The 26,023-nt window shown below is 33.3% G+C and overlaps 1 protein-coding gene and 1 non-coding gene across 3 annotated transcripts in view; one reads left to right on the plus strand and one right to left on the minus strand.

Annotated features, from left to right (window-relative positions):
• LOC118201177 (alkaline phosphatase, tissue-nonspecific isozyme-like) overlaps positions 1-26,023 on the plus strand; it is a 457,970-nt gene that overhangs the window by 150,806 nt on the left and 281,141 nt on the right. The window lies entirely within an intron of this gene.
• TRNAA-CGC (transfer RNA alanine (anticodon CGC)) lies at positions 21,595-21,667 on the minus strand. The gene has a single exon. It is a non-coding gene; the product is annotated as a tRNA-Ala (tRNA).

Raw genomic sequence — 26,023 nt, forward strand, 5'->3', positions numbered from 1 at the left:
TACTTTCTCGAAATCAAAAAGAGATATTTATTTATTTAATGCACGCGCTCTTGTATTTTTAATTTTTCCGGCTTAGCTTTCTTTTAATATTCGTCACGCGCTGCACTGCGCGAGAAATAAAACCATTTAATTTAATTGAACTAACATTAGCTTTTTAAATATATTATTTTAACATAAAAGCATTTTACGGTATATTAACAAATATAAATATAAGTCGCAAAGAGTACCGTAAGAAAATGATGTACGTTGCAAAAATTTCGCAAAATTGCAAATCCTAAAATTTTAGTAGCACAAGTTTGTCAAAAGTCGCAAATTTGCGAAAAATCGCATGATCTGATAACCTTGTTAGAGCCAGCAGGTTAGTGGACTTGATATAAATAATTTACAGTTTCAGTGTATTATAATGTACATGCATAGTGTGTAGAATATATTAGAAGAATGAAGAAGCTATAATTGAAAATTAGAAAAGGAACGATCCTAAATTTTCCGGATTCAGAATTAAAAACGTTCTCGAAACTTCCTGATTTTACATCGCTCTAATTCTTTATATAATAAGAAATAAAAATATTTGAAACGAAAAAATTACTTAATTTTAAAAGTTATTAATTTAATCAAAATTCGAAATCTACGTTTAATGAAGAATAAATTCAAGATCACTATTCTAAAAATATATCTATATTTATTAAGGCAGTACAACTGAAATTTCATGAATGAACTATGCAATTGGAACTCTTGAAAATTAAAGTTCATTTTCACAATGTAATTTTAATGACAGTTTAAAATTTTATGTTTTTCTAGAATACTTTTAAAATAAATCAAATCTGAAACAGAGGCGATTATTTAAGGAATTAATGGGTAAACAATACACATGCAATGCTACATTCTCTCCAGAAAATTTATAGTGTGTTAATTAGGTCATTACGAGGTGATATGTAAGATCCATATTCACAAAAAATTTAAAAAATCGCAATCCTTCTTTAATCATCACTTTTCTTGGATATCAATGAAACTAATGCATCTAAAATTTCGGCTTGAAATTTAAATAATTTTTTAGACTAAATTTCAAATTATTCGAGCAAAATAGGTGGTGAGGAGGAGGAGGCAAAGTTTTCAGCTTTTGAATTTTAAACTGTTTCAAGATTTGCGGATTCGAAGATTCTGGTGTTTCATTCCTGCTGAAAATGAAATGAGTCTTCGGCTGGATGATGAAATGAATGCTCCCTGAACTACCTTTGCGATAGGTTAACCTTTATGTCAGAGCTACATGTAGGAGGAAAATGTCATACATTTTTATACGTTTTAAGCAGTAGGTTTTAAAGCATTACTTTGATTTCTCTCGCTTTTACATTTTATTGAATTTAATTCTTAAAGGAAGATTGAAAAGAAGCCTCAAAAAATAAAAAATAGCGAGGAGGTAGTGTTGTAATGATATGCCTCTTACTGAAAAAAACAAAAAAACAAAAAACAAAAAATTCAAAAACATCTAGAAGACACTATAGACAAATTAAGTATTTTTTGGAAGCAGAAAAGATGAAAATTTTGCAACGATTTCGCCAGGAATCGAACCGTGGACCTCTGGAATACGCGCCCGGCGTGCAGACCACCACACCACGAAGGCATGCCAAAAAGGCGGGAGAAATACCTTATATACTCCCACTTTTAAAGGGCGACTGTGGTTTTAAGGGACCCAGTCGCCAAATCTTGGGGGTGGAGAATCATCATACAACACCCTATAGTTCGGGCGCCACTGTAGAGACATTAGGTATTTTTGGAAACTGGCAAGATGAAAAATTAGCGACACCTTCCCCGGAAATCGAACCGTGGACCTCTCAATTACGCGCTGAGCATGCAGACCACTACACCACGAAGGCTCCCTAAGAAGCCGGGAGAAATGCCTTATATACTTCCTCTTTAAAAGAGCGACTGCGGTTTTAGGGGACCCAGTCGTTAAACACTGAGTGTGGAGAATCATCATCCAACACCCTTTTAGTTCGAGCGTCACTGTAGAGACATTAGGTATTTTTGAAAGCAAGAAAGATGAAAAATTTGCAACAACTTCGCCGGGAATCGAACCGAGGACCTCTGGCATACGCGCCCCGCTTGTAGACTACCACACTTCCAAGGCGTGTCAAGAAGGCTGGAGAAATACCTTATAACATTTTTGGAATTTTAATAACTATAATACGGGATTAATTCTAGAGTTTGTATGATATTATATGTTACCTTCTAGAGATTGTACCTGAATGTTTTTCATTAAAAAAAATGTGTTATTTTCAAGCCTCAAAGAATTTCCCAGGCAATATGTGCACAACAATGACTGAATATTAAAGCTCCAGATTCCTGTTCATATCAATTCAATTTCAAGAATCAGAGTTATAAAGTATTTTCTCTTTCCTTTCCGCATGCCTTGATCGTGCAACTGGAAGCATACCATATTCGAGAGGTCCAGGGTTCGATTCTGGGTGAGAGCATTGCGCATTTTTCACTTCTTCAGCATCCAAAAGCTAATGACTCTACAATGGCGTTCAAACTAAAAAATGTGGTGGACGAACCAGATTTGGGTCTTCTAATCCCCATCCGTCCTTTAAAAGGAGGTAAATATATGGTATTTTCTCTCTCTTTTCCGCATGCCTTCGTGGTGTAATTGGAAATATATTTGACGTGTATTCGAGAGGTACAGTGTTCAAATCTCAGCACATTTTTCACGTCAAGAAACCTAATGACCCTACAAAGTTATCTGATGCTTAGGAATTTCATACTTTCCCTCAGTTTTCCTTTGAAAATCCTTAAAGAAAGCACCCTTTTTCTTATCTGATAGCTTTCTAGTGTTTCACTTATAATTATTTATCCTTAATATGACCTCAAATAACCTTGGGTACAGTGTTAAAATATATCTTACAGCACATTAGCTTGAGAGTTCCAGGCATTATCAGCAAAGACAATCTAACAACTCTACTAATGGCATAAGAAAGAGCTGAAAATAAACCTGATAAAAATAGTTGAAAAAATACATCTTTTCCTCGCCGTTATTCCAATTAGGAATTAAGGAATTTTAAAAGATTATTCTTTTGTTTCGTGACCTGAACATGCAATTTCAAATGAAATACCATATCCGAAATTAGAATTAGAGTTAAAAAAATGTATAAAAGAATCTTAGTACAGAATAGCAATTTTTAATTCCATTTCAAGAAATCTACTATTCTTGAAATCCAGCTAGTAATCATAAACGGAAACGTTCACATTCAAAATGGCTTTATCTATAACTTGATTTTCCTTCAATTATCATATGAAACTTCTACGTAACTGCAGTATTCCCAATGGGATACAAGAGAGTTACGGATTCCGTTCTCTTATATGATAGCTCAGTTTCTATTTAAGGTATTATTCTTTAAAAAAAGCGATGTTCTGCCTTGTAGAAATGATAGACAGGAAACTAACAATAATTCTGATCACGAACGAGAAGTATATCATTCAAATTTCGATTAAATCTGTGCAAGCTTTAATTTTTTCAGACTATTTTATCTGATGTTTTTGATATGTATATATCAAATTGGCGAATAAAATGTAAAAATTTAATAAAATGGACTTTTAGAGCTAAAAACCTAGCGTTAACGCAGCTAAGAGGTATTCAGTTTTTTTTTTAATTATAGCATTAATAAACCCAGATAATTTTTGGAAAAATACTCAATATGAAAATTCTATTGCAATGTAAATAAAACGCTAAATATACTGAAAAAATCTGAAATATACTGCAAATAGTTAAACATACTGCAAGTATATAAACTCAAATATACTGCAAATAGTTAAACTTAAATGTACTGCAAATAATTAAATCTTAGACAGAAGTAAAAATTAAGTACCTTGAAAATTTAATGTAATAAGGTTCACTTCATCATGATGCCCTAGCCTTTTTGATCAAATCATTCAATAATAAGGATTACTGATTTACCGTTTCCGTCTTTCTAGACTATTTGAGAGTAATTTGATCATCAATTTTGGAAAATTTATTTTTTATATTTATGCAAACAATTTTTACATTGAAAGGACTGATTTGGCGTTTTTATCGTTATTTAAGAATATTTGAAAATAAGTGAGCTATTATGGAAGTTCTCTTTTACAGCTGACTTTACTCTCAAATGTCTAGAAAGACAGAAACTCTAAGCAGTATTATTTAATTATTCAATGGTTTTTAACAAAAAAGATTAAAGTCCCTTGATGAAATCAGTTTTATTTCATTAAATTACGAATGATTAGTTTTTACTTATATTCAATTTAAGCTTTAACTATTTTCAGTACATTTAGCATTTTAGTTACTATGCAATAGAAATTTCACACTGAATGTTTTCCCACCAGATAATCCGGGTTTCGTAATTCTACATTTAAATATTAAATATGTATACACACACATATATATATATATATATTGTCTCGTGGTACGTCTCAGTACCACGTATCAGATTTTTAGGTGGGGTAGGGTGCACCCCAAAGACTCGGAATCATATAGAGGTGCAGGGCCTGAAAGGCTTTTCTGACGCGGTAGATAGCGTTGTCAGAAAGTTCGAGATTTCTTGCAAGGAATCATCTTTTCGCACAAAAACGCAGAGTTAGTAGGATGAATAAGTATACGAAGGCGGAGTTAGACTATATGCATTTGGCGTATGGGGCTGCAGATAGTAGAGGGCCAGCCCCATAGCGCTTGCACGCGGAACAGTATTCTATGAGGCGTATACCCAACCATAATTTCTTTACATAGCTGCACCGGAGTTTAGTGAAACAGGTTCCTTTCAAAGAGCTTCGACGAATCGGGCACAATCAGCACGGACTGCGGGTATCGAAGAAAATGCGCTACATCAAGTACAGGGGACTCCAAGTTTGACTACGCGAAGTGTTGCCGTTCCAACATCTGAAGGATTTTCAGAGGAAACGAAATCCATCTGTATCGAGGCAGTTCAACCGGGCGATTATGCACTGGTAATGCTTTTGCGCAATGGTATCTTGAAACGTGTGCTACAGATCACCTCCTTGCTAATGTTTGTTTACTGATGAGGCATCCTTCACAATAGAAGGAAAACGCACATAATGCAGATCTCTGGGCGGTAGAGAACTGTCATGCTATGCTAGGTCGTGCAGTACAGAGTCAGTTTTCCGTTAATGTTTGGGCCGGCATTGTGGGGGGTATTATTTCATCGAACCTTACCTATTGTCTTTCATCTTTCTGCAGCAAGTCTTGCCACAACCGTTAGATGACGAATAGATTTCTGCATCGATGCGACAGACAATGTAGTTCCAACACAATGGAGCCCCTGCCCATTTTAGCCATTACGTTAGACGTCAGATTGGCCAACAGTGCATCGAACATGGTGGTCGGATGCGTTGGACTGCTCGATCTCTGAACCAGTAATGTCTTGATTTCTTTTATGGGGGTATATGAAGACTCTGGTTTATGTCACCCCTTTTGATAGCGCTGAGTAGCTGGTTGCACGAATTGCAGTAGCTGCCGGGAAAATTCCAGCTATACCTGAAATATTGCAGAATATTCGGAATTCCATGCTTCATAGATGTGAGGCATGCATTCGAAGTCGGTGAACGAAACTTCGAACACTATCTTTGACTCTTGTTCATGAAAATTTATCACTAAACCGAATATTAACTCACCAAGGCTTCTTTTAATTTCTGATGCTTCTGTGTACATCAGAGCGTCTGGAAAGCATTGTTGTATGATTTCGAATCATCGGTGTGCACCCTACCCCTGCTAGAAGTTCTAAAACGATGTACAGAAACATCCTGTATATATAATAATAATTAAAGTAAATTATATCTTCCGAACATTTAAAATTTTGAAATTAAAAACAAAGGATGAAAATACACTAAAATATCGTAAACTAAAAAGTTTCATTATTGCGAAATAAATTGTCAACAACTTTGGCTAAGAGTGACAGTTTGCATAAAAATTTTAATCTGAATGAGCAAGACCAAATTAAGATGTGAGAAATTATATGTAATAAGGTTGTTAATTTAATATCTTTTTTTATTTTCATAATTTCAAAATTTTAAGCTTCTTAAATTCATTAATTATTTTGATTAACTATAGTACAACAAGTTTAGCAAAAATTGCGCTGCATTTAGAATTTCAAAATTCTAAATACATAAATGTATAATAATACACAATAAAAACAAATTTTGTTCTAAATTTGTGTATTTGATTCCTGTTAGAATGTTAACAACAAAACTATTTAGTTATTATGCATTGTTTAGTTAATTAATTTCGCAGCTTACTGTGTGACTTTGATAATTTATAATCTTAATTTTCAAATATGTAAACTCTAGTTTTATCTCTCTCTCTCTCTCTATGTATATAACAAGAGTTTAAATTATTATACAGATATACGAGTAATATAAGAAGAAAAGTTGTATGAAAAAATATATTTACTTGTTCTGGAAGTTAATCTCGAAGAAATGCCTTTGAGTCGATATAATTATCATGAATTTGAGTATAATTAATAAAACAAATTACTAAAATATTTATTTAATTTATTGCTTGTTACAATTCTGGAATACATTTAAAAGTTCATCATTATCTTTATGATTTAAGTTTACTAAATATGATTCTTAATTAAAATTGATGCTTTTGCATCAGAAAAATGTAAATATCAAAATGCAAAATAAATTAAAATTTCATACAAACGTAAAGCTTATTTAAAATCAGTAGGAGCCCAGATTTCCTTTGCCTTTTTAAGATCTACTTAATTGTAAACAAATCTTTACTGTAATTGTAACATTGTATGATTTGTTTCCTTATATAATATTTCTGCAAAAATGTAATACAAATATATACTATGCAAGTGATATATTTTAAATTATTATAAAATGCTTAGAAATATTCAAAAATAATCTTATGTTATAAGATGTGTATCCAATGTTACGAGCATTTGACAATAAACATTGTCCATTAAATCTGCCGAATTAAATAGTATACTGACAGGCAGAACTCCTCGAATACCTAAAGAAATGTAATTTACCATATCGTTAAAAGTTAAAAATTCATATGTAAATTTAACAACAGTAAAGAATAACGCGTTTTTCAAGCGCGTCACATTGAAGCACCAGGAATGCAAATACATAAATCGTTTGAAAAGTCTAATATAAATTCGCTTCATATGCTTATCATATGGCTGAATAGCTAATTCATATTCAGATATTGCTGGAAAAATGCTTCAGAAATCCATTGAAATGAAAAACAGTACTGAAGAGTGGGAAGTTGTACAGTAGCCAGTAAATCCAAGAAGAATATTTCCAGAATAGATTTTCCATAAAAAACTAGGTACATACTATTAGTACGCAGGGAAAGGTTTTCATCGAGAAGAGCATATAGAATAGTAACTTTAGCACTGTCAGATATCATAGCGATATCTCTAACTAGGAATAATTAGAAGAAATTATGAGATAATAACTAAGTGATTGACTGCGAAGCTTCATAATAGAATTATTAATGTTAGAGAATATACTGTTTGCGCCCTGCCTGACAGAAAAAATGGAGTACCATGAAAGAGGGGTTAGGAAATGGAAGATCCACAGATAATTCATATATAAATATGTGATTTTAATTTCCCAAAATCAATACATTATAATAATATAATATGCAAGATTATCAATAGAAAGTAGGACCATCTCAACATAATACAAGAAGCAGCCCTTCGAGGCACAGACAAAATAAGTGAATGAAATATGCTTTCAGCCATCCTCCACACTCCGATTGAGGTTGGGATAAATCATACAAACGATAATCTTCCACACATATTAGAACACCGTAGTATCAGGAAATCTCGGTGACCAAGGAAACATCTGGAGGCAATGCAGAGTTTGTCTGCTGATTATTGTCGTGTGCGGTCGAATGTTTCTTGGTCGGAGACATCGTTTTGTAATTGCTGAAGGTAAGGTAGTGTAAGCTGCTATAGCGCTACAGGCGTACATAGTTATGCCATCAATGTACCTCTGATAAGTACCAGAATAGGATATCCATGATGATGGTGCTCCAAATCTTTACGCCGCATTGTTGAGTAGAATAGCGCTCAGTCGCAGCAGAAATTAGACTGTCTCCGTATCTTCTTCAGATCTTTATTCGGCGACTACCACCGGTAGAAAGAAATCAAGAGTCGTCAGTATACACTACTCTGTCTCATTCGTTTGTCCAGTTGGCTCTGTTCCTCAAACTATTGCAATCGTTGGCGTCGGTGGCTTTGTGTTAATAGCAGTATTTGTAAATAACACCATGTCTGTAAGCCCCTTTAGACCAATAGTCTGTAAGTTGCCCTTGCTGATATTTGAACATCTGAAGATCCTTCTATATTCTACATAATGTCGGGATGGGGCATTTTTGGGTCACCACCACATTCCTGTGTATGCGTCAGTCGTAGGTGTACTAATGTTAGTCTAGATGTACCCTGGCTCGATTCAGACTCCCTTCTTTAATTCATGCTTTTCAAATTCTTCTCTTAAGTATGCTTCAGCTTCAATATGACCGAAGAACCAACCAACCGTTTGTAGGCCTGAAGTAAAACCCTTCATGAAAATGTTTACAAAATTTGACGTCAGCGTAATTACCAAGATACATGTGTTTTCTGATGCCAAAAGCAACTCGGAAACTGGATTTTTCAGGCAGAGAATACCAATTGTTGACTCATCTAACGTTTCCTTCCCGTTATCTCCCTGATGCCTCATGTGAAAAACTTCCCTTTCAAATCTTTGATGTAAATCGTTCAGTTGAGTATCTCTTGCACTTTACATGTACATTCCTTGCATACATACATTCCAGCGTCCTGTAACTCATTTAGCAAACTTTTGAGAACATCACAATCAATTCAGGTAGTCTTTCATAAAATAAATCATTAATACGAAGTATTCTCACGGGATTATAGTTTGGCTTTCGCCATATGTACTTTTTCTTTGTGAAATTAAAATAATAATGTTTGAAATTTCGGTCATTTTGAAGGGTCTGCATTCACTCCATGCATATTTTATAAGATAAAAATTCATCCTCTGAACAATCTAGATGAACAAATAGACAAAACGCTTATTTATTGCTTGGTCTATTCCAATGAATATGAGGCGAAATTCAATAGAGTGAATCAAACGAAATTTATCAGAAGTTAGCAACATTTATATTTTCCATTAAAAGATTTAATTTGTTAGTTCCTGAATATCTACAGGAACAAGATAAATCCTATAAAATTTTAATGGCTATTTTAAATTGCTAGAGATCATAGGTAAGCTAATTTAGGCACTTCACAACCGTAACAAGGAGAACGGAAATATATGTCCGTTCCACAAAATGAGCCATACACAAGGAATAAACGAAAAAAAATCATACAGCTTGCTAGAGAATTAAATTGCCCAAATATATACCTTTCATAATTACTAAGCTTTTGTTATGAATAATTTACAAATACAAAGCGAAAGGTCTTTTATTTATTTGAATTCGAATATTTAAATAAATAATTTGAATAAATAATAAATTTTTCATGAAGTTATAGAATCATTAGGTTATTTTGAAGCAAGGAACATGAAAATGTGCAGTGCCGTAGCCGGGACTCGAGCTCTGGACCTCACGAATGCGCGTTAAGTGTGCTTCAAATTTCACCAAGAAGACATGCGAAAAGGAGGAAGAAAATACCTTATAACGAAATAAACCCAATGAATATCTTATAAAAGTGATTTGTGACAGCCTAAACAGTTTAGTTTTAAAAATTACACTCTATTATAAAAAAGTAAACATGCAAATCAGACAGCAAGTTCAAAAATCATTCTTCCTCCGCTTTTTCCTAAATACACTTATACGTGCGTGGAAACAAACGCCTTTCAGTTTTCTTAGAAGCAAAACTGCAGTTTTAATTAGTTTTGATAAATTATGTTTATTTTTCATGTGAAGAAGGAGTAAGTGTTACTTGTAATTTTCAAGGAATGTCATAATCACTTGAACGCTAGAGGTCTCTGCTCTTATCTTGGTTGCAAATGTCTCTACTGTCATTAATTCATTCCATTTGCTTGTTACGAGTAAAAATGAGACATATATCATGAAACGTACCACATGTTAGAGAGTGAAGTTAAAGAGAGCTCTTTTTTCGGAGGAGAGGACAACTGTTTTAAAGAAATAGTTATAAATAATGCAAAATTTTGGACTGATATTTAAGCAATAGTTCAGTAGGAAAAAAATGTACGAAACCTGTTGGCCATGTGGGCGATTTCGCGGTGAATTGTGTAAGCACAAAACGGTAATATTTACTAAAATCACTCAGACGGAATTCAATTAATCATACGTTTTAATTAATTATTTAATATGTGATGTTTATAGAAAAAATTCCTTAAAAGCATTTATGCTTTGTTAAAGAAATTCTGAGGTATGAAAACGAAATAAGTGTACATATATTTCGCCAACGCGGCTAGCTGATAAAATAAAATTCAAGAAGCAAGAGATTTTAATTTCTCCCTGAAAATTCGAACTACAATCAGAGGGATAATATTTAAACTCAAAGTACATTTTTTATAAGAGATGGCATACTATTTTAGAAGAAGGAAGACTACAGAAGAATATATTTTAACGCTTTTGGGAATTATTTCAGTTCATGAAAATTGAAGCATTAATTCCATTGGGAAACGTCCAGGCGATCACAAAAAGAGTTTACAGAAATATGCTTCATAATGAATTTCTGATCATATTCATCAATTACCGTTTTATTGAGTTTTTTTTAAATTTAACTGGAGTGCTCAGAAATGCACAACGTTTATTGATTTTTTTTACCGAAAGGTAAATACAGTTTACATGTTATAAAATATAGATAATAACATAAAAATGAGGACACATTTTAATTAATTTATGAAGGATTCCAGATTATAACCAGTAAAACTATTTTTTAAATTACTTTTTATAATGTATCTTGATTAAATTATCCTGTTACTCTTCTCCAAGTCTTTCAAAGCAGACGACTTTTGCTGTGAACTTAGAAGCATTTAATTTTCTTCAATTTTCATATATCAGCATTAAGGCGTTAACATTTGTAGCTCCATAATTTGTTTTTGTTTTTCAACTCCAATAATTGCATTTCAAACGTGTCTTTGTCAATATTAAAAAGAAAAAGTTCAATTCTGTTGCATCAACACTGAGAGATTTTTTAACAACGGGTAACATTGCTATGATGTTTCTGAATTCCTGAAACCTTTGTAATATTCGTATAAAAGTTTTTCTAGTATTTATAATTGCTAGTTACAATAAATTTTAATTACCAAGTTATTTGCTTAACAATGCTTCAGCAAGCTTGAGAAATGAATTAGGGGTTCTCTTTAAAAATCATGAGCAAAAAGTGTAATTTGTTTTCAAATGAAATATTTCCTTTTCCCTGTAATTTACTATACATATTATTTATATGAGACGTAACGTCTACCGTGAAGCAAAATATTTGAATTCTATGACTGTCCATGAGTTCAGGATAGTCGACACCCTTCTCAGGAAGAAATGTTTAACTTCTAAGAATAATGAAGTGAAATGTTTTAAAACGTTTCCTGTTGAAAGTTTATACAGTAATATTTTTACCTTGTTAAACTAAGTTAATTGAATGAGAATTATATCTCTAATGAAATTCGAGGAAATTAGTTTAAATGAAATTCAGCATAATTGCGTATAATTTAATATTCCGTACAAGGAAGTCATGTAGTGTACACATCAGGTTTTTATCACTATGTATTTTATGTTCATATTTTGTAGGGTTCCGACTTTTATCGAACAGCTAAGTGTGTAAGAATCTCATGAACTGTTAAGCGAAGAATCGCTTTAGTTCAGGAACATAAACGTAAACTCAAGAAAGTCTAATTGCATTTTATTTCTCAAAATAAGAAATTAACAATCGGCTTCTTTCTCAGAGCTACAAAAAAGCCTCTACTTGGGCTTGAAATCAAGAAAACTAAGAAATAAAACTTAACTAATGCTTAACTAAAAAGGTATAGCCGAAGCTATCAAAATTCTAAGTAGTTGGCCCCAAATATCAACTAAACTGTCAGAGCTATCAAGGGCCTGACATACGGCCGGTCGTAGTAATAGCTTAGAGAGAGTGTAGTCAAACGGCAAACCCACGCTAGTCAGAATCTCTGGCTCTCTAACGAACTCTTACTCATTTGCATTAACCGGGATTCTCAAAGCACATTCTGGTAGGAAATTGTAAGCTGAAATCAGGACAGGTAGGAAAGCAGATTTAACTAAAGATAAATGTTAAAAACTTAAGATAAATCTTACAATTTGAAAGTGTGAATTTTTGTATTTGCTATTTTCATTTATGCTTTCTAAAGCTATATTTACATCTTGCTTTTTTTCCAGCAATGTTATGAAATTGCGAAGAATTTTTTTACATTTTGTATGAAATCTTTCATGTTGAGAGTTTGACATTGCGAAGTACCGCTATGATTGGTATAGTGGTTACAACTTCAGGTTGCTGTATCTTTGGGTTCGCATCCATGAGAAGGCAAGGATGTTTATAAATGCATCGTATCTTCTCCGCATGGGAGCACGCTAATACATGACGAGTTGCAAGTCCTCTCAGTGGTTTATTGGTAGGGGAAGAGTGACTGGAGACCCTTAGTCCCATCCCCTGGGCCATTCTGTATTTAAAAAGTAACAGAATTTTGGCAAGGTAAAATCGGTGGCCTCTGTGGTGCAGATGGGACAACTTTCTCAGTGTTAAGATAGCTAAATGACGGTTGGATATTCACAAATACGAACAAATGCATTGAGCTGCAAGTGTCCAGCTATTTTAAAATAACAACATAACGAAATGAATTCTTCTTCCGCTAAGTTTTGTGCATCACGTTTTGTCCTAACTGAATGTTTCTCCAAATTGTTTTCGTTTGCTAAGTTTTTGCTAAGATGCTTTCAGTGTGAAATATTTCAAATAAGCAGTTTTACTTAATGGTATTCGATAGAAAACAGTATTTATGATTAGAAAAGAAGCTTCATAAATTTAAATGTGCCCTTTTCATAATATTTGATAATTTAAAAATTAATTTCTTGAAAATAAGCACGTATACAGTTTTCAGTGAACGACTTTTATAAGGAATGTTACTAACAAAATCCAAATTTCATTTTCATTTGAAACCTAGAATAGGATTGGACAGGATTCGTTAGATTGTACTAACAAAGCATATTTTGGTTCCCTAAGTGAAAGCATGTGTTACTGCAGGCATGTCGAAGTGAAACATTCTCGTAATCACTTTACAGATATAGAACTCTACCGAAGTGCTCATGCAGCCTGCCTGTTATCTGCAATTTACCTCAAAATCATGTTATGTTGAGCGGTTTTATCCACTCTTTAGCACTCCAAAACAGAGACAACAACCGGAGTTGGTCTGATGGTTTCCGTTACTTCTAATGTAAATTCGAGATGGCTTCTTTCAGGAAAGCTTCTACTATGATATTACTGAGCTAATTCTTCTTCTTTAATGGTCTCTTATCTGCAATTCTTTGAACCATTTACTAATTGTTAACTGAAATGCTTATGGATCTGCTTATACACAGAGAATACAAAGAGTTAATGGACGTCAGCTGTGTTATCTGAACAAACGTACATCTTTAAAATCTTTTCATGTCTAATCTATGTAAACTCAATATGGTAATCCCACATAAATTATATTTATTTCATCAAAGCAATTAGCAGTCATGAAATTCGCAACTGAAAGTAACCCTGAAAAGGACATGATACAAAATCTCTGATTCTCCCTATAAATTTTAACACTCAGTATATGATTAGTAGGTTCAGGTATTGTATAATGGGATGACACCAGAAAATCGTTTATCAAGAGAGTAAATAGACTAAGTTAATTAGAAAGTGAGAAGCTGGCGTAAGGGATACTCCAGATTAGGAAGAATGCAGTGTTTGATGTTCTGTAACCTTTGCCTTGCGTCTAAAAGTGATGGAAGAGTTTAGTTTAGGTAGAAAGTTTTCAAGTGGGGGTTATATAATAATTTAAGCTCTGGCATGATAAAAAAGTAGAGTTGTGAATTAACATTTAAGCGCAATATAGCTGGATTCGTCAGTAATCCATTTATTTATAATCTTCAAGATTTGAAGCAAAAAACATTTTTTTTTCATAACAGGAACATCATGGAGGTTTCCTGTAGGACCATACCATTTGAATCTTAATATTAGGAAAGACTTCAAAGTTACGACTGGAAATTGTAGTACATGAAATACTTTCTGTTAATGAAAAATAAAGTGAATATGATTACGTGTTTTCTGTGTAGCCATATGTTAAAAACTGGTCATTAGGCAGAGATACGAGTGCATGAAAGAAAATTCAGAAGTCTGCTTTTATATAAAACTGAACATTGTTTTGTCACCTCGCATAGCAGTCGCAAACTCAGATTGCACGGGGACAGAACGCACGATCTGAAAATGGCTGATAGGATTCATCTGATTTTTTAGGAAAATGAAATTTTTTCTTAGCAAACTAAAAATATTTTAAATGAGTTTTTAATTTCGTTTATTAAATTTTATCAAAACATACGTAAACAATAATAATATCTCGAAAACAGAAAGTTAAAATTAAAATTTATTTTTTATCTGATACCTGGACGACATGTTTTTGTTTATACATTACAGTCCAAATATATTCTACGTATCTAAATATGAAATTTTCAGATTGACTTTCATTTTAAACATTTATAATATGTTTAATTAATCCTTAACTAGCTTACTTTACTTTAAACTAAATCTAAACAAATTATGAGAAAACTATTGCGAAGCGGGACTAAAGTTAAGAGTAAATAATAGCATCTTAGTCTCTTTCTCTTATTTATTTTCTCTTTGACGCATAATTAAAAATACATATTTTATATGTAAATAATCATAAAATGTTTTATTTCTTATTATAGCTTGATAATTAATGGGTTTTTGACTTTGAAAATGTTTGCAACCTAGGAGATAAATTACTAGAAATTAACTTTGTTTGTAGATGTACTGTAGTTACTCATCGGTCAATCGAATTCATTTTAGTAGTTTTCGGCTGTAACGAAAACTTTATTCATATAATATTAAGTTTGCATATATATGTATTCGGAAAAAAAAGTGATTATTCTTAGTGCAAAACTGCTTCTTTACTTCTTGACGTATGAATAAAAGTTAACAGATCGTGTATCTTCAAATTTTTGCAGAAGATATATAACCGATTGTAAAATAATTAGCTTCATTACTCGCACTAGATTTTGTCGTGCGCTATTCATATACGGTTTTAATGGTAGTTAAAATTGTAGAGACAGTAGTTATTTTTGGAAGCAGGCAAGATGAAAAATTAGCAGCGCCTTCGCCGGGAATCGAAACGCGGACCTCTCAATTACGTACTGAGCATGCAGACCACCACACCACGAAGGCTCGCTAAGAAGGCGAGAGAAATACCTTTTATACTCCCCCTTTTAAAAGGCGACTGGGGTTTTTAGGGGAACCAATCGCCAAATCATGAGTGAGGAGAATAATCATCCAACACCCTTTTAGTTCGGGTTCCACTGTAGAAACATTAAGTATTTTTGGAAGCAGGCAAGATGAAAAATTAGCTACTCCTTCGCTGGGAAAAGAACGGCGGATCTCTTAATCACGCGCTGAGCGTGCAGACCACCACACCACGAAGGCTAGCTAAGAAGACGGGAGAAATATCTTATAAAATAATGTCAACTTGGGCTTCAAATAATGAAAATATTGAAAGCTTTGCAATACCGTATTGCAACAACACATAATTGAAAAATATTCGCGGGTCGCATAAAATTGCTTCAGGTGCCTTATGCATACCTCGGAGAGCCAGTTTGGGATGACTGCAATAACACTTAAATGAGCACGTGATTTTATTTCTTTAAATGGAAATTCTATGGTACGTCTTTATTGAATGATTCGACAGAACATTAGCTGTTATATACCAGCTAACCAAGAAAGTTCGCGAGGTTTCTGAGAGCAGTTGCTTTTGGAGCATTAATACGGTCAAATTGATTCTGATGAAATCAAATGTTTACACCCCTTTCATACCTTATTCAGCAGAGAGTTGTTCAGTGCATTGTATGTTTCGCTGCCGATTTTGTAGGAAGCGTAATCTTCTAAGAACATGTCGTTGGAATAAAAAAACAACTTTAGAGGCCGTTACATTAAAATGCTTCGTGCTTGGAGAGACGTCAGTGAGTGAACGGATTGATCAAAAGCCGTTTAGACTATTTTCTTCTGGAGACGATAGCCTTAAAAGCAAGCATCGTCGTCCATCTAACGCTCGACAATGTCCAGCTGGAAGAGGAAATCAAGCAGAATTCTCATCAAAACCTGCCAGTAGCTTTCAAAGAGGTTCGACGTGCCTGATGAAACAGTTCGACCACATCTTTATAACCTTTAGATGACATGGAAACTAAGCAAGTGGGTTGTTCATGTTCTCTCCAAATGTTGAATACCTGCTTGCGTTTGCTTCCACACCATAACAAAACCTCGTTCCTGGACCCAATCTTGATATGTGACGAAACATCAACCCTGTATGATAACCGAAAGCGGAAACATCATTGGTTGACTTCTGATTCGGTCTCATTGGCCGCTTAACCGGACATTCATTAAAAGAAGGTAATGCTGCGTGTTTGATGGACCAGCGCTGCATATTCCACTGTGAATATTTAGAAAGCGGAAAAATCATAACAGCCGAGGTCTACTCATTCAAACAGTTTCAGCTGAACTGCACCAGAAGAAGTCAGAATTGGTTAACAGAATAGGAGTTCTCTTCCTCGAAGATAATGCCAGACCTCATACTGCAAAAACAACCAGATAGGTCATCACAATGCAATGTTGGGAAGTTCTGCCTCAGCCTCAGACATCTGTTTCTGGGACAGAGACTATTCCTCGTCTCATCTGATTACTATCTATTTTCGCCATGGAGCAGTACTTCCGAAAACGCGAGGATGTCACAAAAGCTGTATCACAATTTTTGGAATCCAGAAAAAAGGATTTTTTTCAAAACGGACATAAGCTTGTATCTCTTTGGGAACATGTAATTGAAGCCAAAGGTGATTATTTTGAAGAATCACATGGTATTTAAGACCCATATCACACACCCATTTGTTTTACACGACAACTGTTTCGGACAATTTTTCTGCCTGGTTTACTATTGAAAGAAAGACGCGCGAGTTTTCCTTCCTTTCGAACAAAATTGCAAATTGTTCGTTTTCAACCAATCAGCTATTAGCTTCGAATACTATTAGCTTGTTTGTAATTGGAGAACCAATTTTCCCTGTGTTAACCCCAAGGTGATCTGTGATGATTGGCTGTTGGAACAAAGCAGAAAAATTGTTCCAAACAGTTATTCTTACGAAACAAACAGATGTGAGATAGCAGCGTAAGACTTTCATGGGCCATTTTTTGATGAGTGAGAAAACCGCACGAACTTGCTTGATTGACTGATACATTGCAAAGCAAGAAAAACAACGTATACAATACATACACACGTTTGTTTTAAAACTGAATTCAAAATTACAGTTGTTCAATACTTGAAACCATTCGATGAACAGGCACTAACTTCTCTAAGGATATTACGTATAATATTAAAGTTACAGCCAGTACACTTATATTTGGTTTGTAGTAAATGTTAATAATATCATATTATATTTTGTTTAATACTCATTAAAATAGTCTATAAATATATTAATAAACAGCTGTAAAATTTGTCACTTTTATTTCATATCTTTATATCTTCCACTTTCGGTATTTTTCAACTTGAACATTTCTCAGTCAATAGAAAAATTATAAAGTAAATTTCTGATTCTCGCTAGATGGAATTTGAATAGCATTAGTACTAGAAAATACATAATTGATTGGTAATATATATAAACTAGTACTGTTAACTGCATTGACGAGTAAAACATCTGTGGGAGAAAAATCTTATAGACTTATAAAAATATGGATATTTTTCAATTCATTTTGTAATGTAATATTTGTAGCTGCACTGAATATTTCTTATTAGCTCAATGATATTTAAATAGCCCACCAGCGGCAGAGCGGTAAAGTCGCTGAACACTGGTAGTTCGGTCCGAGGTTCGAATCCCGGAACGGCCTGGCTGCATGGGCGTTTTCGTGATTTTCGCCATGTGTAACGTGTATACGAGCCAGTTTCCCTTAGAAAGTCCTCCACGAAGGCATACCTCTCCTTAGGTGCTTTGCCAACCCCAGCTTTGCAGATAGCCCTAGTGTGCTTTGCCATTATTAAATAATTCAAACCAAACCAATGAATATTAGTTATTTTATAGATTATCAATAGATACACTTATGAGAAAATTTTAAAAATACTTTTAAAAAATTAGAAGAATTGCTTTGAAGTTTGCAATGAAAAGCGCAACGATATGTACAGATGCATTACAAACTCATACATGTCATGGAAGGATTACCAATCATGAGATCTATGCCCTTTTTGCCGTAGGTAAAATTAATTTTAAAAGTATTAAAGAACATATTTCATTAAATAATGTAAAAAAATTCACTGAAACCATGTCGAAAGTTTTAGTTTTGGCACATTATGTTTTTTTCCGCTTATGAGATGTACAGGAAAAGGAAGTAATATGTATGTTTGGGTACATCCAACATTTTTAATGGATTGTGTTAAATGCTTGAAAAAGTTCCACAAAGCTAAGAGTTTTAGCAATTAAAAGCGCCCTTGTGAAATAATTAAATATTTTTTTTACCACCACAGAGCCATAAATGGAAAAAGACTAATCCAATTAATTTTAGGATTCGATCGCATTTCCAATAACAAGGGAATTTTATTCTTCGCAAAAGTTTTATTACGTTTGTTAAGGTAATAACCAGAACTTTTAAGTAGCTTTTCTTTACTCTTTCGTATAATGTTTCCGGCTGAGAAAGGAAGTTTATAAAAAATATGTGTTTAATTAGAGGAATGTGAGTTGTTGTGTAAACTGCCACATGATTTTCGAAGTAACAAAAAGGTAATTTTTATTCTTATATCACAAACTAAATCTTTCACAATAATATTTACTCTTACGTCAAAGATTCGCTAATGCCAAACAGAAAGGGGAAAAGTCAAATTTTTATACCGGTAATACATAAAACGTAAAGTTATCCAGGCATGACAAAACCAGGCATAACATACCAGGCATGTCAAACACAGTACTTCAAGTGGGCAGAATAGAATGCCGTTTGGCGCAACTTGTAAAAAATGCCATTTTCATCCTTAATGATTTATGTATTTAAAAAGTGAATAAATATTTAAAAAAATACATAAAAAACGAAAGTAACATAAGGAAATCCGAGCAATTAGATGCACACCTATTATTTCCTTCTAGATACCTGGCATCTTTTTCTACAACTTTTAGATATCTGCTCAACTAATTGCTACTCAACTAGGAATTTCAGAAAAAAGTTTAGAGACATTAGGCTGTTTCGAAGCAAGAGAGATGAAAAATGAGCAATGCCCTTGCCGGGACTCGAATCACGTACCTCTCTAATACGCGTCGAGGTGCACTGTGGTACTCAGAAAATACTCGTCATTGGAAACCTGATACGTGACTTTAATCATAATAAATTCTCCTTTTTCCTAATAAAAACGCATTTAATTTACCTTCCAAAAACATAGTACAAGAAAAAAAGTGTTAACTTAGTTCAAAGAAAATATTCGTTGATAGCCGAATGCAATAAAGAAACTACTACCATTCGGAATTTTATTAAACACATAAAAGCAACGTTTATTTGAACTAGACTTTAAGCCACGCAGGATGCACTGATTAATTATGCAAATTAATATAATTTAAAGATATTTATATATAAATTATGCTTGCTTGTGTTGAAGTACAGAATAATTGCTAAATTAAATTTTTACTTTTGAGGAACTAGAGTTAAATTGGGAAAATCAGTTTCTGCAAAATTCCTTCATTTAAATAACTTAAAACTGACATGAAAACAATAAATTCTTTATCGCAGTTCATGCCGAATGATGGAGATATCTCTGTAATAATGAAGCGATATAAATTTTGCAAATAATTTTGAAAATGACGAAAACATCTTCACATCATTTCCAGATGAATTAGATAGCTTAATAATTTATTTTCCTATCTAAGACGCTTTTACTATGCATATCTTTCCGCCTCAAAGAGATGCAATGGAATTCTATTTGAAGAGTAAATCAGAGTTTACTCTGCGAGCAAAAATTTTATATCTACCATTTAACTACAGTGAAAATTATTATTTTTTAAAACAAATTACACTTGATAATGTGTTTCAAGAGAAATGAAGTTTCTGGACACTTGAGTGTCACAAAAGGTTTTATTTGCACAAAATCTAATCAATACTTCAATAAATTCTAAATCAAATGCATACGTATACATGATAGCTATAATACATCAAATACATTTAAATCATAAATATAATCAAATGTATAAATAATTTTCGCTTTCTATGGCGTACTTTCGTGATGCACCTCCGGCTGGGAATCAGGAATCCGTAAGCACCTCCCGCTGGGAATCAGGAAAATAGTGTTTCGAATTTTGGCGGGGGCATGTTTGATATTTCACGTTTCCTGCTTTAAAAATTCTAAATAGCTCCAAGCTGCCAACTAAATTTTGATAGATAACATTTGTTTCCCACTTGGATTTGGTGACAGATAGGGAATTTTCGCTTTTCGTACTACGTGCGTTTGTGATAGCACATCCAGTCGACAATCAGGAGATCCTTGGTTCGAATTCTGGCAAAAGACAGAAATTCGAGCAAAAGATAGAAATTCTTGCTCTAATATCTATATTTTGATAAGATAGAAATTTTTTATAAAGTAATAATTTTCAACATCGATTTTTCGAAAGGTCTATAATTATAATATGCAAAAATGTCACACAGCGTGAAGTTCTCCGTAAATATTTCGAACAGGAATATTCCTGGATTTGTGTTCTTTATCGAGACACGACTCAAAAGTCAAAGTGACAGACTGACAAGGGAAGCCGGTCAGAAGGAGAAAAGAGTTGTCAGTTTGGGCTTAGAACGTGACCGGCAAAGTTTGTGCGCAGTAGGAGAGAAAATATCAACATGGGTGAAAATGACGTGGAAAGTATTTATCTTTACATTTATAGTTCTTCTTGCTAAAGTGTATGTAAATGTGTAAATCAATAGTGAATAGCAACAAAAAATTAATCTTAAATAAGTCCATATTTCAATGAAGGAAAAAAAAAAACTTGCGTAACTCGCAAAGTTTTTTTTTAACACACACTAATTTAAAATTTCATTTCATAAGCTATTTGACAATAAATTGCACACTAACACTGGTGTTATGGATAAATTATCCATTTTGATGGCGATATGTAAGAATCTTTTCTCCCAGGAGCAAAAATATTCCGAATCCTCTTAATGACCAAAAATACTTTTCAAATAACGTTTCCTTTATGATGGAGAAAGATTTCTGAAGCCATTGAAATGCATGCACACATTTCATGTACACGTTTCGATAACAGGCCGTTATTAAAATTTATATTTATTTAAATTGTATTTACGAATTTAAATTGCAGACCTATTAGGTTATTTCGAAGCAGGAGAGTTGAAAAACGTGCAATGTCCTCGCCGGGACTCGAACCTCGGATCTCTCGAATGCGCGTCGAGCGTGCTGACCACTACACCACAAAGACATGCTAAGAAATCGGGAGAAATACCTTATACACTCACCCTTTTAAGGCCACTGGAAATTAGGAGACACAGTCGCCAAATCCTGATGATGGAGAATCATCATCCACCACCTTTTTAGATCAGGCACCACTGCAGAGCTATTAGGTTATTTCGAAGCAGGAGAGATGAAAAATGTGCAATGTCCTCGCCCGGACTCGAACTTCGAACCTCTTGAATAGTGCCGAGCGTGCTGACCACTACATCACGAAGCATGCTAAGAAGGCGGGAGAAATACCTTATAACATAAATCTTCATTAGAAGTTTTAAACTATTCTTCACTTTTGAATTTGGAATCATAGATGGCCATTCCCACTAGAGTTTATCTGAGCTAACGGAGTCAGTTCCACGTGTCGACAAGCTCCGCTATGCTTGCAGTTCAGGTTTTCCAACTTGCTGCCCTATAGGGAGAAACTAGTTTTGGAGATGGGTCGGCTACGTCAATTGTCTCAATTAGCTCAGATAAATCCAAGTGGGAACAACGGCCCTTAAATGATTTATTGCATTTATGTACGCTTTTCATGCTCAGATTTGTGGCGCATGGGTTGTTAATTTTAATTTATCCTGATCCGTAGATATAACACAATTTCTACAGCTACATGCACATTTCTAAAGCTTTTAAAGTACTTGTTCTTCAGACAGTGCCTATGAAGCTGATCATGTGAAGTCAACAATTTCGCTTGCCCAGGAATCAGGATATTTGTTTAAAGATCGAGAGGTCTGAATCCAGTCCCCTGTAAAAATACAATTCTTATAGGAATGACTGAAAAAGAGTGATGCCTTCAGTTACATGCTATCGCCATCAATTTTTGGGTCCAAATCCCCCCCCCAAAAAAACCCTTCAGCAAGGATATAATTTTTCATCCAGAGGTGTAAACGAAAAGTGAAAAAAAAGTAATTTCAGTAGTTTCGACGCCATTAAAGCAAATTCTTGCAGAATAAGAAATTATCAGCTTAATTCTTTGAAATAGCTAACCATCATAAATGTTGCCATCATTATTATAGCCTAAAATACAAAGGTTATTCAGCATCTAGTGGAAGATATAACACTTATCATTGTGCCTGTATTTATATATTCGTTGTCTTAGAGTTTTATCTTTTTTATGTCATTGTTAGAACTTAAATTTATGTAGACTAACCTTTGAAATAATTTCATGTCAGGAAATCTGAAGTCTCACTAAAATTACTTAGTTCATAAATGTTTACTACGTGCGTTAATTATGCAATGATAATTTTTCAACCCATGTCTTATTTCTGGTACTGTAAAATATAGCGTGATCATTATTAATGAACAAATTACCCCTGATTATTATGAAGTAAGATAAAGCTAAGGATAAGTGATCTACAATTAAGTTACAAATCTAGAAACACAGTTCCAGAAGTTTAAATTTTTCCTTTTCAAAACAATAATAAAAATTATTATTTATAATTATAATTATCATCATTATTATCATTACTATTTATACTCTTAAATTGAAAACACTGTTTGTGCCTTTTTACATCCTTGTACGAAGTAATGGATGTATTATAATCGCAAAACACTTCGGGTATCAGATTTTACCGAAAGTATCCATTTTGACCGCTCTTGAATCCATTTAAATGATGTTTTAAAATATTTTAGTCCAAATGCTCTCGAAACGTGTATGTGTCTCCAAATCCAAAAAAACAAGGGTCCTTTACTCTGCCCTTGCATACAGATGTCACGCAAAAACATCGTTAAATTGCATTCCATAGCGGTCAAAATGGATATTTTCGTTGAAATATGATACCCGAAAGTTTTCGCGATTACAGTATTTCTGCTATTTCGTAAAAGAAGTGAAAAACAAAATTATGTGGACATCACAGAACGTTTTTGTATGTCTTTTTAAAGTATGCACATTTTTGCTGCATTTCATTTAAACTTATTTCCTCGAATTTCATTGGAGATATATTTTTCATTCAATCAATTCAGTTCTTACTTCGTGGCCAAGGAAAAATACATAAAAACTAAAATAATCTTCAGTGAAAAAATACAGGATGACCTCAAACACCAAATAGAGTTAAAAGACAATTTTTACAATTAGAATTTAAATTAATTAAAATTCGGCAGAAAGACAGATTTTTAGGTGCACAAATCTTTTGGTTCCACTCGGTAAAAAGACACTGAAATTTGTGCAGAAACTAACTTAATTCACTATTAAGTTTCAAATGTAAATAAGTGGCGGCGTCGTTAGGCTTAGCCGCACTTTAAAAACTTTTAAATTGTTGATAATTCTACAACTATTACATGCAGATTAACTAAATGCATAAAAACCTTAACTGGAACATAAGAACAATATAATTGAATCATTTTTAAAGCAAAAAAAAAAAATGCACAATTTACTAAGACTAAAAAACTTAGCTCACCGAACCGGGTAACATATAGGCATACATATAAGCAACTTTCAAAGGAACCCTTAACCACTGACAACATACATCAGTCAGTTTTAAGCGGATTAGCCTAACAGATGGAAATGTTTGCATTAGAGAAATCTTTGTGATCACCTAGTTTTCTGTAAAATAATAAAGTCAGAAATGTAACATAATAGGAAAAGCCATAGTTTTAGTAATACTATTATACAATATATGATGTTAAAATAATGAAAATTTGTTACGTTTTGAAAATTTTGAAATTTGATGTCATTATTCAAAATACGTAATGTGTGTGCAAATTTTTACAATTGTGATATTATATCTTCTCTGAAAGAAAAATATAATTATGTGGACTCTAAGAAACACAGACTTTTGGACTGAAAATTTTAATAGGACTTTAAAATATTATCGAAATTAATATTTTGCAATTATGTGAATAATTATTTGGTCAAAATTTCAGGATTTGTATTTTTCAATTAATTTCTCTTCATTTGATAATGCTTCAGCGCTTTCTCTCTAAAACCTCTTATCTGTCACCCAGCCATTTTCTTCTTACAGGAGGGGGAATATGTAACCTAAAAATATGTAAATCAAAATTATAACTTAAAAAGCTTCTTAATTGGCTCATGTTAAAATGGGTACTTCCTCTGTAATAATAAATTTCTAGAAACTGCGTCACATCTGAAAACTAATTCCACACTATGTTTATTATCTTAAACTTCTGCATTGCGTATAAGTTCTAGCCAATGTGATTAATACAAAATGTTGCTATAAATAGCTTCTCAATCTAACTTCCCTCTCTCTTTCTCTACCTACGCTTACTAGCTTAAGGACGTCTCTTGCTTAGCTGCTTCTATTAAAAATGTAATGCGTCATCATCAAAACTGTGGGGTGCGGATTGGCTCCATTATGATGAGCAATGCCATCAACAAGTAATAAAGAGATATTTATTTAGCTTGTGAAGTGACTTTTGTGGCTCTTCAAAGTTCTCAACAACTATGTAATTGAGATTTTTAGTGATGATCTAACCTCAATTCACTCGCGACCGCAAAATAATTTCTTCCCTTGTCAAGTATCCATCCCTCATCAAATTACTGCAAGGAACTAAGTTATATCATCACATACATATATTTATACGCTTTTGGTGCGGCCGATTGCATTCAATAAAGGAGGTGCAGATCTGCATGTTAGCAGTCCTATATACAAAACTGCAATGCTCTGAGGCTACTCGTTTTTGAGTTATGCGAGACACGTACAGATGTAACGCAAAAATATCTTTTAAATGGAATCGAGATCGGTCAAAATGGATCTTTTCGTTGAAATACGGTACCCGAAATTTTTAGCTGTAACAATACTTCCTTCACTTCGCGTTTTTGCTTCACTTCGTAGAAGGAAGCAAAAATGCCCGTTTGGGCGTAATGTGCAATCTGAAAACTTTTAGATTTTTTTTTTTTTGTAATTTTTTTTTTATTTGTTTCATTAGACCTTAAAGTATTTTCACTTGTGATCCTTTTCCATTAACATGAAAAGGTCGCTACTGGCTCATATAAAAACTCCTCATATAATACAGATTTTATTAATGAATACTTAAACTTTTAGAAATAAATTAAAAACAAGTTACAATTTTTAATACAGTATATTGATTTCGTAGATTTTATAAAAAGCATCATAAGACATGCATCATATTTATGGTATCATACTCGTGTAAACAAAGACTTGAAATGTCTACATGTATACAAACAGAACGCAAAGATTGTTTATGCAATTTCCAGCTCATCTTGATCTCTAATTGGAGAACTCCTGGGTTCACAAAAGAAATTAAAAAAATAATTGAATTTTAGGAATTACGTTATTCAGTATATCTCAGTCTGAGAAACTGATTTTTGAAATTTTCTTACGCTATTTTGAATTTAAGAGAGTCTCATTTTCTT

This window comes from Stegodyphus dumicola, chromosome 2, assembly GCF_044657685.1.
Source record: "Stegodyphus dumicola isolate Sdum_Otavi_A_Nest chromosome 2, ASM4465768v1".
Lineage (NCBI taxonomy): Eukaryota > Metazoa > Arthropoda > Arachnida > Araneae > Eresidae > Stegodyphus > Stegodyphus dumicola.